Source organism: Callithrix jacchus, chromosome 8, assembly GCF_049354715.1.
Source record: "Callithrix jacchus isolate 240 chromosome 8, calJac240_pri, whole genome shotgun sequence".
Classification (NCBI taxonomy): domain Eukaryota; kingdom Metazoa; phylum Chordata; class Mammalia; order Primates; family Cebidae; genus Callithrix; species Callithrix jacchus.
In genome coordinates this window covers 39,433,938-39,447,973 of record NC_133509.1, presented here as the reverse complement: position 1 = coordinate 39,447,973, position 14,036 = coordinate 39,433,938, and the positions used below count along the sequence as shown (strand labels likewise).

General features: G+C 42.6%; 1 protein-coding gene across 6 annotated transcripts in view; it reads right to left on the bottom strand.

Annotated features, from left to right (window-relative positions):
• TMOD2 (tropomodulin 2) overlaps positions 1 to 14,036 on the bottom strand; it is a 58,812-nt gene that overhangs the window by 43,506 nt on the left and 1,270 nt on the right. The gene's annotated exons all lie outside the window — the stretch shown is intronic.

The window sequence follows — 14,036 nt, the reverse complement described above, 5'->3', positions numbered from 1 at the left end:
GTCAGGAGTTTGAGACCAGCCTGACCAATATGGTGAAATCCATCTCCACTAAAAAATACAAAAATTAGCCAGGCATAGTGGTACATGCCTGTAGTCCCAGCTTCTCAGGAGGCTGAAGCAGGAGAATCAATTGAACCCAGGAGGTGGAGGTTGCAGTACCGAGATGGTGCCACTGCACTCCAGCCTGAGTAACAGAGTATGAATCTGTCTCAAAAAAAATATTATATGTATCAAAATGCCCCCTTTCCCCAACATCACAGCTTAGTGAGACAGACACACAAATAGCAATAATGCCACAAGTATTAGACATAATATATAAAGTAGGTTTGAAAACACATGGCGAAATAATCACTGAGTAAATGGGTGAAGTTTGAGGGGAAACTGTGAAAAAGAGGTTGTTTGAGCATTGAAGGAAGAGGTCATAAGGTGGACATGGATGGGAAAGTGTCATTCTGGGAAAAGAGAACAGCACAAAGAGGCACAGGATAAGACAGTACATGATATGCTGGTGGAGTAGGCGGCATGGCTGGAGAGGAGGATTCACGGAGGGAGGGAGAGGAAGGAACTAAAGATGCAGACGGGGCATCTGTGAAGGGCCTTCCTTCTGTGCCGTGCTAAGGGACCTGGACTTTATTCTGCTGGGGATGGGGAGCCACCACAACTTCTTAATGTAGGGGAGTAATCTGAACACACCAATTTTTTTTTTTTAATGAGTTCAAATCATAAGAGCGAAGAATAGGTTGGCATGGAAAGAGACTGGCTGCAGGTGGGCCTCTTAAGGGCTATTAGAATAGTGTTCCCTTCCCTCTGTGAATTCAACTGTTCACAATGGTCAGGTTTCTCGTTTCTGTGTTGATACCCCTTTCACTTACAATGTAACTCTCTCTTCCATTAGCTCATCTTCTTGCTTATTAATTTAGAGACAGGGTCTTCCTCCGTTTCCCAGGCTGGAGTGCAGTAGTACCATCTTGGCTCGCTGAGACCTCTACCTCCTGGGCTCAAGTGATCCTCCCACCTTAACCTCCGGAGTAGCTGGGATTCCGTGTGCACACCACACCCAGGACTACAGGCATATGTCATGATGCCCAGCTAATTAAAAAAATTTTTTTTGTAGAGATCAGGTCTCCCAGCCCTCTTTTTTTCCCCCCAAAGCTTTAATGACTATAATCTAGTAAAAAACAAACAAACGAAAATCCTACTAAAGTCAGAGAAACCAACTGGATCCTATATACTTTGTTCTGGCGCCAGCTACCACTACCTTATTGCATCACAAAGGACAAGGATGGCATCTTCCAGGCCCTTATCCACCAAATGAATTGGTTGAACTACCCTACTTAATGGATTCTAAAATGCACACTTTATCGCATTTAACATTCTGAAATTGTGATGTGTCTTAGAATTGATGGTGTGCTATAATTACTGTTGTCCCAGCAGCAGTAAAATTGTACTTGTCATTGCTTGTACATACATAAATATCAAAAGCACCAGCTTCAAAACTAGCAGAGTGGATGTCAAGGATTTGGAAGGAAATCTCAGGGACAACTATGGAATACTCTTTTTTTTTTAGATGGAGTTTTGCTCTGTCGCCCAGGCTCGAGTGCAATGGTGTGATCTCGGCTCACTGCAACCTCCGCCTACTGGGTTCAAGCAATTCTCCTGCCTCAGCCTCCCAAGTAGCTGGGATTACAGGTGCCTGCCACCACACCCAGCTAATTTTGTATTTTTAGTAGAGAGGGGCTTTCTCCATGTTGGTCAGGCTGGTCTTGAACTCCCAACCTCAGGTGATCTGCCCGCCTCAGCATCCCAAAGTACTGGGATTACAGGGGTAAGCCGCCATGTCTGGCCTGCAATACTCTTTTAAACTTCAGAAAACAGACAATCATAAGGAGATGACAGTGCAGGTATGTTTAGCAGCACTCCCAAAGAAAGGTCCAGATTAGGATAGTTCCATGTAATGACACAGTGAGTTTAAGCATCCAGTTCAGTAGCTTTTAGTTTTAGTTTTGTTTTTTGCAGATTTTTAAAATTACCACTTGATGGCACAGAGGAAATTATTGTGTGGGGAAAAAACCAGACATGGATGAGTAAAACAGTGATCTAAAATGTTAGACTCTGAGTGTGAAGAAGTTTTAAGAATACAACCAATGAATGCATTTCACTTATATTTCCCCTTTGTATGTATGCGCAGGAGAGACACATGATTTTAAAATCCATGTATATTCATAGCACATTTATTTGTAATTGCCAAAAACCGAAAACAACCTGAATGATAGTAAGTGAATAAAAAACAAATTGTGACCAGGAGCGGTGGCTCACACCTATAGTCCCAACACTTTGAAAGGCTGAGGCGGGAGGATTTCTTGAGCCCAGGAATTTGAGACCAGCCTGGGAAACACTGAGACCCTTTCTACATTAAAAAAAAAATTAGCTGGGTGTGGTGGCACATGCCTGTAGTCCCAGTTACTTGGGAGGTTGAGGTGGGAGAATTGTTTGAGCCAGGAGGTTGAAGCTGCAGTGAGCTATGATTGCACCACTGCACTCCAGCCTGGGCAACAGAGTGAGATCCTGTCCCTAAATAAATAAATAAAAATAAACAAATTGTGGTATATCCACATAATGGAATACTTCTCAGCAATACAAGGGAATGAACTATTGATGTATACAACAACATGGATGAACCTCAAAATAATTATAATGAGTGAAAGAAGACCAAAAGAATGTATACTGTAGGATTCCATTTATCTAAACTTCTAGAACATGTAACTAATCTATATCATGGAAAGAAATCAGAGTTGCTTAGGCATGGATGAGAGGTGGGAAGGGCTGATGAGAGGGATGACATAGGGGCATGGGGAAACTTTCGGGGATGTTGCCTATGTTTACTACCTCGATTGTGGTGATGGTTCCACATGTACAGGCAAATGTCAAACCTTATCAAACTGTAACTTGAAATATGTGCACTTTATTGTATGTCATTTACACTTCAGTAAAAAAGATTTCAAAAAACCTATGTGGAAGTCGAAAACAGCTCTGTCAATAATGTAAAAATTATTATTTTTTGAGACCTGGTCTCACTCTGTTGCCCAGGCTTGAGTTCAGTTGTGTGTTATCACAACTCACTGCAGCCTTTTCCTCCTGGGCTCAAGATCCTCCCACACCAGCCTCCTGAGTAGCTGAATTACAGGTGTGCACCACCATGCCTGGCTAATTTTTATTTTTTGTAGATACAGGATCTCACTATGTGGGCCAGGCTGGTCCCTAACACCTGTGCTCAAACAATCCTTCCAGCTTGGTCTACCAAAAAGCTGAAATTATAGGTGTGAGCCACTGTGCCCAGCCAAAAATTTGTATTTTTAAGAAAACATGTTATATTTTGATTGCAAGCCTTTTTTTCTTAGTAATACATAAAATACTGGAGAGTTTTACAATCAATGATATCTTAGGGTTGAGTTTTACAATCAGTGGTATCTTAGGGTTGATAAGATTCTATTTGAATTTTTTTTTTTTAAAGACAGGGTCTTACTCTTGTCCAGGCTGGCTTGATCATAGCTAACTGCAGCCTCCAATTCCTGGGCTCAAATGATCTTCCTGCTTCAGTCCCTTGAGTAGCTAGTTCTACAGGAGCATGTCACCATGCTCAGCTAATTAAAACAATTTTTTTTTCAGAGATGGGGTGTTACTATGGTGCCCAGACTGGTCTTGAACTCCTGGGCTCAAGCGACCCTCCTGCCTCAGCCTCCCAAAGTGCTGGAATTAGAGGCATGAGCCCATGGTGCCCAGCCTCTATGTGGATTTCTATTGCTGGATTCTGTAACTAAACACAAACTCCCCATCTTTCTCTAAAATAGACTTGTTCCCTAGATTAATCTACCAGTCAGACACTCCCAACACTCAGACCAATTTCAGATTCTCCCACTTTTTTGAGTCTAGCTGGTCAGCAGGTCCTTACTGCACAACACTTTTCGCACCACCCTTTCTTTTCACTCTTGTTTCAGCCCTTTGTTCCTTCATGCCTGGACTACTCTGATTGCATCTTAAAAGATTTCTGTTTTTCCCTGTAAGCCACCCAGAACACTATAATTGGATCATTTTTCTCAACACTGCTAACAAGCCACTTCCGTGGTTAAGAACTTACAATGGCTCCCTCTTGTCTACAGAATGAAATTAGACGGTCTAGCTCCAAAGCTCCCATTATTTGGCTTTAACCTGCGCTTTCTGTTTTCTTTCCCATTACTTTCCTGGGGAATCCACTGCTTTAGTTAAAATAGCTTATTTGCTCTCTGTGGTAGACAGAATCATGGCCACCTAAATATGTCCTCCTCCTATTCCTCACGTCTGTATGTTACTTTACATGGCAAAACAAATGAGTTGTGATTAGATTAAGGTTTTTTGTTCTTTTGTTTTTTTGAGACAGAGTTTCACTCTTGTTGCCCAGGCTGGAGTGCAATGGTGTGACCTCGGCTCACTGCAACCTCAGCCTCTTGGGTTCAAGTGATTCTCCCACCTCAACCTCCAGAGTAGCTGTGATTACAGGCATGTGTTACCACCCCCGGCCAAGTTTTTGTATTTTTAGTACAGATGGGGCTTCACCATGTTGCCCAGGCTGGTCTTGAACTACTGATCTTAAGTGATCCACCTGCCTCAGCCTCCCAAAGTACTGGGATTACAGGCCTGAGTCACCATGCCCAGCCAAGATTAAGGATTTAAAAATAGAGAGATCATCTTGGATGATCTGGGTATGCCAATATAATCTAAAGGAGTCTTAAAAGATGGAAAAGGAAGGCAGAAGAGTCAGGGAAGGAGTAGTGAAGCAGAGGGTCAGAGTCATGCCATTTTTTTGCTTTGAAAACCATAGAAGGGGCCATGAGCCAAGGGATGTGGGCAGCCTCTAGAGGCGGGGAAGGACAAGGACATGGATTCTCTCCTAGGGACTTCAGAAGTGGACACAGTCCTGTAACACCTTGATTTTTGCCCCATGACACTTTGATTTTTGCCCAGTGACATGTGTTTCAGATTTCTAACTTCCAAAACAGTAAGAATAAATTTGTATTAAGCCACTGGATTTGTGCTAATTTGTTACAGCAGCAACAGGGAATGAACATATCCTCTTACCCAAATACTTCCATTTTCTAGGATGATTGTTCTGGCTGTCTTCTGTTTGCCCCTCCACATCCACTCCCCCACTGCTCTGTGCTCCAGGAAGAAGATCTATTTAGACTGTATCAGTGGGTTCCCTTTCTGCGTGGCTTCTGTTTGGCCCACAGGAGGCCCTAGCAGGAAATGAGAGCAGGGGGAGGGGGAGGTTGGGTCCAGAAGGTCACACCTCCCAACACTCAGCCCTCTCCATACAGCTGACCGCCCCTGGCTGACCTCAGGCCTTGGGTGGTCCTTGTGGCAGCTGGTACCAGAGTTCTGCCTTGTTGGATTCCCTAAGTCCTCCCATCTTTCTAAATAGCTTCTTTATTAAAATTTTCTCGAATTACTCAGTTTGAGTGTATTCCCTGTTTCTTGTCGGGATGCTGGCTGATAGGAATGCCCTTCTCTATTCTCAGGGCCTATCTATGTGCTCTGCTCTTGAGACTTGGCTTAGATCCCAGCTCTGCAGGACCACAGAATTTCAGAGCTGAGAAAGGCCTTAAAGATTGCTCAATTCAGCAACATAGATCGTTTTTCTCCTATTTCTCTGAGCATTCATTTTTGGTCTCTTTTAGCAATTCTTTTTCCTCCACTGGCATTCTTCAAGGTCTATCTTATAAATTCTTCTATTTTCATACCACATATTCTCCCTGGAGGAACTCATCTGCCTCCAAAATTTCAATTAGGATATATAACCAGGAGACTCCAAAATCTATATCTTCATCCTAGACTTTGTTCCTGAGGGTTGAACTCCTGTATTTCCATCTGCTTAGTCTACATCTCTCCTTGGCTTCCTCAGATACCTCGAATATGTCAGAAGTGCTCTCATCATCTTTCCTCCTCCAGAAACCCCAATTTCAGGAAAATGGCCAAAAAACCAGGGAGCCATCCTTGACATCTTCTCTCTCTGATCTCTTTTCCATCAGTCACCAAATCCTGTCCTTACCTAAATGTGTTAAGACTCCACCTACTTAACTCATCCACATTGCCCACATTCAGCCCTATCCCCTCCTGATCCATTCACCACACAAATGGCCAAGTGAGCACAGAGCTAAACAACTCTTCTCTAGTTACTTAAAATCCTTCAGTGGCTTCTGCTGCCTTGAGGATAAGGTTCAAATTCAGTCTGGCTTCTGTCATCTTCATCAGTTTCATCCCCATCTCCTCCTGGCTCCAGCCTCCTGGCCCACTTCCAATGCCTGGATCATGCCTTATGTTGTTCCCTCTGCTCAGAACACTCTCACACCACTCCCCTCTGGCTGACTGCTATCCTACTCATCCCCTGGTCTCACACAAGCTTCACTGCTTTAGGGAAGCCTCGTTTGGACCTAGAGACAATGTCTGGGTCACTCCCCATTTCTATGCTATCCTTTTAATCACATCTGTTCTTGTCTTTATTACAACTACTTGCTTTACCTCTGTCTTCCTTGCTAATCTCTGTGAGGGAGGGGGACTGTATGAGTTTTACTCACTGATAAAATCCTGACTCCCAGCACAGTTCTTGATCTGAACTAGGCATCCAATAAATATTGTGTAACAAATGTCAAGTGAAAGAAATGAGCTCAAATGAGCCCACAGGTCCAGAGCCCATTCCCATCTATCCACTGCTTCCTCTCCCTGTGATGTAACTTTCTGAGAGCATCTAAACCACAGAAGTTGCTTGTCCTCTAAATTTATATGCCTATACCACCAATTTGATGTATTTGCTATCTTTTCATGTATGTTACATGTATGGTTCTCTCTCCAGCTACACTACAAACTCCCAGAAGACAAGTGCCATGTCATAACTCAGCAGGAAAAGACATTAATTAATTAAAATAACATGTTAATACAATGTAACAGTAGCTATTAAAACAAATTGCCTATGTTGTGTCAGTGTACCAGGGGGTCTCAAAGTCAGAAGAGAAAAAAAAAGCTGCATCCTCCTGGAGCACAACTTTGATCTGAAGATTTGGGAAAAGCTAGTTATTATGATTATGATTATTATTATTAGAAACAGGGTCTTGTTTTATTGTCCAGGCTGGAGTGCAATGATGTGATTATAGCTCACTGAGGCCTTGTACTCTTGGACTCAAGTGAACCTCTTGAGTGAATACTCCCCCACCTCCCTTGACCCCAGCAGCTGAGATTACAGGTGTGTGCCACTATGCTCAGCTAGTGCATCAAAATTTAAAAAATTTTTGTAGAGATAGGGTCTTGCTACATCGCCCAGGCTTTATTTTTAAAAAACTAATAAAGAAATACTGTGGAGAAGAATACAGCATTCTCATAGCTTGTAAAGTAAAATCAAAGCTTTTCCAGCTTGGACTGGGTACAGTGGCTCATGCCTGTAATCCCAGCACTTTGGGAGGCTGAGGTCGGCAGATCACAAGGTCAAGAAATAGAGACCATCCTGGCCAACATAGTGAAACCCCGTCTCTGTTAAAAATGTAAAAATTAGCTGGGTGTGGTGGCACATACCTGTGGTCCCAGATACTTAGGAGGGTGAGGCAGGAGAGATTGCGCCACTGCACTCCAGCCTGGTGATAGAGTGAGATTGCGTCTCAAAAAAAAAGCTTTTCCAGCTCACAGCTGGTTTGCTTTTGCCCCCAACAAGCCTGCACAGGGGCTCCCATTTGTTTTCCCTTCCTCTTAGTAATGCTGCATTGAGAAGTTAGCAAAGCACTGCTATAGCCTCGCCTCCAGCAGGGTGTCTGTCCCATGGCAAGCATTTAACATGCCATAGGATGCTAATGTACACCGTGGAGTGAAGCAAATGCCTAACAAGGCTTCCAGGAGTCCTGGTGGGCAAGTATAGGAGTCAGTTAGGAAAACGGAAAATAGGATTAAAGACTTGAGCTGATGGAAGGATGACTTGGGCCCTTAGGTAACTCTTCCTATTATCCAAATTTACAAGCCTTGGGAAGGAAAATAAGGAGTATGGCTTTCTTTGCTTCTTTTTCCACTACCTTATTTGTATAACTGCGGTATGAAAGGAAAATCAGAAACAATGTGAAGTGCCTAGCATTTGGCCCTGCCTATACACAAAGACAGAACCAAACTAAAATAATAAGCGGTCCTATATATGAAACCCAAAACAAACCAAAGACTAACTTTTACAAAAGACTAAACAAAAATTCCTCTTAAAAACCTAGTGAGGGCAAGCACTGTGACTCACATCTGTAATCCCAGCACTTTGGGAGGTTGCCAAGGTGAGAGGATCATCCAGGGCCAGGGGTTTGAGACCAGCCTGGGCAACATAGCAAAATGCCGTCTCTACAGATTTTTTTTTTTATTTGGTTGGGTGTGGTGGCACATGCCTGTAGTCCCAGCTACTTGGGAGGCTGAGAGGCTCCCTTGAGTTCAGGAGTTTCAGGTAACAGTGAGCTATGACTCCACCATTGTATTCCAGCCTAGGTGACAGAGTAAGATCTTGTATCTAAAAAAATAAAACAATTTAAAAAAAAAGGTGAAAATTTTTTTGATTTTCTTTTTTTGTTTTAGAGATGGGGTCTTGTCCTATCACCCAGGCTGGAATGCAGTGGTTCCAACATGGGTCACTGCAGCCTTGACCTCCTGGGCTTGAGCAATTCTGCCTCAGCCCCCCAGGTACCTGGGACTACAGGTGTGTGCCACTATACGCAGCTAATTTTTGCATTTTTTGTAGAGACGGGGTTCTGCCATGCTGTCCAGGCTGGTCTCAAACTCTTAAACTCAGGCAATCCGCCCACGTCACCCTCCCAAAGTGCTGGGATTACAGATGTGAGGCATCATGCCAAGCCAGAAAAAGTGTTTTAAATGAGCAAAACAGTGCCATCAATCACCTAAGAGTATGTATATATCTAGGAAAGCTACAAAGGACTGCTGATGGGACAAAGACAAACAACACATTGGCAGGGGGTAGAATTTGATTGGAGAAGGGGATCTTGGGCTTCAACTGTGCTGGTGCTTTATTCCTAAGTGGAAGAGTCAGTAAATGAGAGGTTCTTCTTCTTCTTTTTTTTTTTGAGATAAAGTCTCGTTCCCTCTCCCAGGCTAGAGTGCAGTGGCATGATCTTGGTTCACTGCAACCTGTACCTCCTGGGTTCAAGTGATTCTTCTGCCTCAGCCTCTTGAGTAGCTGGGACTACAGGTGTGCACACCACGCCCAGCTAATTTTTGTATTTTTAGTAGAGATGGGTTTCACCATGTTGGCCAGCCTGGTCTCCAAATCCTGACCTTAGGTGATTCACCCACCTCATCCTCCCAAAGTGCTGGGATTATAGGCATGAGCCACCGTGCCTGGTAGAGGTTATTATTCTTATTATTTTAAATATATCTCCAATATTTCATAATAATCTCAAAACAATTAGTACAGCAATTTTCACAAGAGCCAAACCCACATTTTCTAAAACTAGTAAATTAGAACAGAATCTGCATATCAATGTAATCTCCAAGAAAACATAAATTGATATTAGATATTTAATTCATTTCTGGCTGCTGGGTAAATATTACACAGCAACTGTGTTTTGGCCTGTGTTTTGGAGTGCAGCTATTTGATGGGCCAGGTAAGTCTGTTTTATTTTGAAGCAACCAAAAGGCTTCTACATATTCTGGGAAATACTTGAAGAGGATAAAGGACAGGACGAGGTGGGATAACGAGAAATTTCAGTCAAAAACATGGTACAGCAACAGGAAGAAACAATCTGAAAGAGGAATGAGAAACGGATCTTACCAGAATGCAGAGCTCATTTTTGCCAATCTTATAACACAAAACTTGCCAAAACTTAAATCATACTTGCGAACAGTTCCTTTTTATAAAAATGTGCCCAATAGTGGCTGCTCCTGCCCAAGGTTAGAACACAGAAGAGTAGAAGCACAGGCCTTAGAGTTAACCAACCCAAGGTCTGATGGTATAGGGATGTGTGCAGTGACAACCTCTCCAAACTTCTGTTCCTTCCTCTGTACAACATGCAAAGGACAGAGCTTATCTCTGAAGGCTGAGGTGACACTTAAGATGACCATATACATAATAGGCACAGTGTCTAGCACACACAAGTCCTCAGTCAAAGCTATTTCTCTTTTGTCCTTGGTTGTAGAATAATCTTTTTTGGGTGCTCTTTCCCTGTTTTCCCCATCAAGGTCTGCTGAATACGAAGAGGCAGAACCTGTAAGAGCTGCAGGTCAGCGTTGCCAGATGTAGAAAGCCGCCATAGTGTAAGCTGGCCAAGCTAAGAGATAGATTTCCACCTGGGTAGGAAGTAGCCAAAAAGCCAAAAAGTCTTGCTGTCTGCCCAGCCTGCCTCTTGGTTTCTAATTCTCATGGCGGGTCTGATTTCCCGCTGTTGCCTTGCCCTGTGTTTGGCCTTCTCTTCTGTTTTTAGAGGAGTTCTTGTTTCTTGACCTCTATCTACCTCCTTGCTTTCCACTTGGAGATCTGTGCCTTTCTGGTTTTTAACTGCTTGTTGCTTTTAACCATGTTCCTTCCTCTTGCCTTTGGGAACTTACGGGCTTCTTCAAACTTCCCGATTAGCACCTTGAGTTTCCTGCTTTTTGTCCTTTGATTCATGTGTACTCCTTTCTTCTGCTTGCTTATGTCTTTGACTCACTCATCTTGTCTCTTTCTTTGGTGTCTGTATACCAGCTAGGTTTTGATCTAGGCTTTGTTATGACTTCAGGATGCTGCATGTACCCTGACTTGTGAGTGCTTACCTCAATGATGTACAAAACATTTAGCAACTGGTATAGAATGGACACTGCCCAGTCAGAATGGTTGTTTATCAACAGTGAGGATAGTTGTCCCCATGAACACTGCTTGAATAGCCGCCCAGCTCACTGGACTCCACACACCTCTAACCACTCTGATAAGGGGCCTCCTGGTCCTTTCTTAGGGCTTATACCCCAGGTTGTCTCCTTTTTCCTCCTGTCCAGAATTGGCATGGCTGGCCTTGTTCCCTGTTACATGAGCTCCAGCAACTCACAGTCCTGGAGCTGACCTTCTCATCTCCACCCTACCTGGCTGTCACTAGAGGAACTCAGGAATACTGGTGACACATGTGAAAGAGGTAATTAGGGTAATTAGTAAGGCAGCCTTGATGTCATAACAGGATGGCAAATCATAAAGGCAGAAATAGCATGAAATCACAGCTTTAAGGAAGGTTGTGCTGAAACATGGGACCAAGGCCAAGGAACTCAAAATGGCTTTGGGAGGAAAGGTGGCTATCCCAGTCCATGGAAGAGCCATAGCAGAAAAGTGCCTCTCATTTTACCTGACCACGGCACCTGAAAGTTATATATAATTGATTTTTTGGTGTACTGAACATAAAAATGGTTCATAGTATACAACAAAGGACTAAGCAGGAGAGTTTACAGGAAGAAAGATGGGAAATTTAAGTTGAAAAAGTAGACTGGGGTCAAACTGTTATGCTCCGTTAAGACTAGAAACTGTTTGAATTCTAATCTGTAGGTAATGGGAAGCACAAATACTTAAAAATTATACATTTATTCATATGTCCTGACCTTTCACTCAAAAATGCATTTAAGGCAGTTTCTCAAAGTTGGTTCCATGTAACGGTAGTCCCTCAAGATAGTTTTCATTTTTTTGCAGAGTTTGGGAAACATTGTGTATCACAGACTATAGACATTCCTACCCCATTTACATCCCCATATACAATGATCATTAACCATGAAAGGCTCTGAAAAGTCAAGACTAAACAAACTTTTCCAGCTTTGTTTACTGTAGCGTTTAGCACATCTGGCTAGGCACTTTCATTTTCTTGTAACCCATTAACATTCTATATATTTTGGGGAATACTGACTGAGAGATTCACAGATACACATAGACATCCATGCAAGTAAATATGAGTACTTTAAATTCACATTTTTATATATACACATACACATACAATCCAGGTAAAGTAAAAATATCTTTGCAGCAAGGGATTCTGCGTAAGAGATTAAGTGTTTTATTATTAAGAGTTGATTCTGTTTTTGTGGTCTGGTAACAGGGAGTCTCTTCTGCACATGCCTTCTATGAACCTCTCTGAATTACTTATAGTCTATAAGGAAAACATTTGATTGTATATGATTTACACACAAAAGAATGAAAGGAAACCCCATAACTTCTGTTCTATCACAAAGCTAAATCATTTCCTCTCTAACACTTCCCTAACTCAAAATAAAATGAAGCACTGCCTATGTTCTCAAACTTCCTTACACACTGACACAGATCTCGGACATAGAGAAGAAAAGGACAGAGCTTTCAGGATGGTTCTTGGGTAGAGCTAGAATTTCTAAGGTTTGGGGAATTACTAATACTTTGAGGTTGAAGCTAGAGGATGATGTATCTTAAGCAAAAATGATTGAGAGTATCCAAGAGAAACCTAAAAAGGGAACATCCCCCCACTTGCACCTCCAACAGGTGATTTCCATCTTGGGAAGGTGCAGCCCAGAAATTCCCCAGAGTCACTGCAGCTATTTGTCACAAAAAACCCGGTCCTCTACAACACTTTCTCTTTATTTACTTATTTATTTTATTGACTTCCTCCCCTCCTTTTTTTTTTTTTTTGAGATGCAGTCTCGCTCTGTCGCCTAGGCTGGAGTGCAATGGCATGCTCTTGGCCTCCCAAAGTGCTGGGATTACAGGCGTGAGATACCACGCCTGGCTGACTTCTCCCATTTCTTAAAGCTCAAATCTATAGAAAAGTTAAAAGAATAGCACAATAAATATTTGTATTTTTCTTCATTCACCAACTGTCATCATTCTGCTACATTTGCCAAGTTCCTGAACTTGCTTTGCTACCTCTATACTTTTTTTTTCTGACACAGCTGAAAGTTGCAGATCTCATGACACTTTACCTCTAATATCCACATCTCCAAAGACTAAGGACAGCCTGGTCTTCTACATAACCACAGAATGAACCATTATCTCACCTAAGAAAATTAACACCAATTCCATAATATCATCTCACATGCAATCCACATTCAAACACACCCAACTGTCTCCAAATTGTCTTTTATAGCTTTTTTTTTTTTCTCATCTAGGATTCAAAGTTCACACTTCCCAATTCACTGTTGTATCACTTGAGGATTTTAATCTACAGTAGTTGCCCCCCATTTGCTCTGCTGCGTTGCCAAGTCTTTTTGCTAGGAATACTACAGAGGTGAAGTTATGCCTCCTTATTGCTTTACAACAGGAGACTCACAGTCTATGCTGCTAAACTTGGTCACTTGGCTCTGGTAGTGACCTCCTCATCTCTCCACTGCAAGGACAAATTTCCCCTGAGCAATCTGTGGTGTGATACTTTGAAATAATATGAAAATCCTATTCCCCAACCACCTTTCACTCAAAGGTTTTGGACCAGTTGGTAAGTCCTTGCCTTATTCAACTGTTATGTTAGGATTTGCAGAGTGCTGTTATGTTAGGGTTTGCAGAGTTTCTAATTGTCTCATTCCTTCTATGGTGTATTTCTTTTTCAAACAATGCCCATCAGTATGCATCTTCTCTTTTATGTGTATATACACCCTGGTTACTTCTTGCTGGGGTTTCCTCCCCCACCTCCGTGCTGACCACATTTGACCACTCAAGCCCAGTCCTAGGGAGCCACTAACCCTTTATCTACTGATCCCATCACTTCACCTTCAGCAAATCAAAAGCAAAAACAAACCCCATCACTAAAAAAATTACATTGCTGAAGCTCTGAAAAATCTTTCCTTTTCACTAGGGGAGAGCTGCTTGTTGTCACTGTCAGGCTTTTTGTAGTGGTGTTAAACAGAAACACTCACCTCTTCAGTTCCCTGAGAGGGGAGAATCTTGGAAGAACAGAGGTTTACAAATCGCTTAGCCAAAATGCCCCACTTTATACGCAGAGGCCCAGAGAGGTGAAGGGACTTGCCCAGGTCCCTCAGCTCCTGAATGGTCGAGCTAAAACGAGAACCTGGTT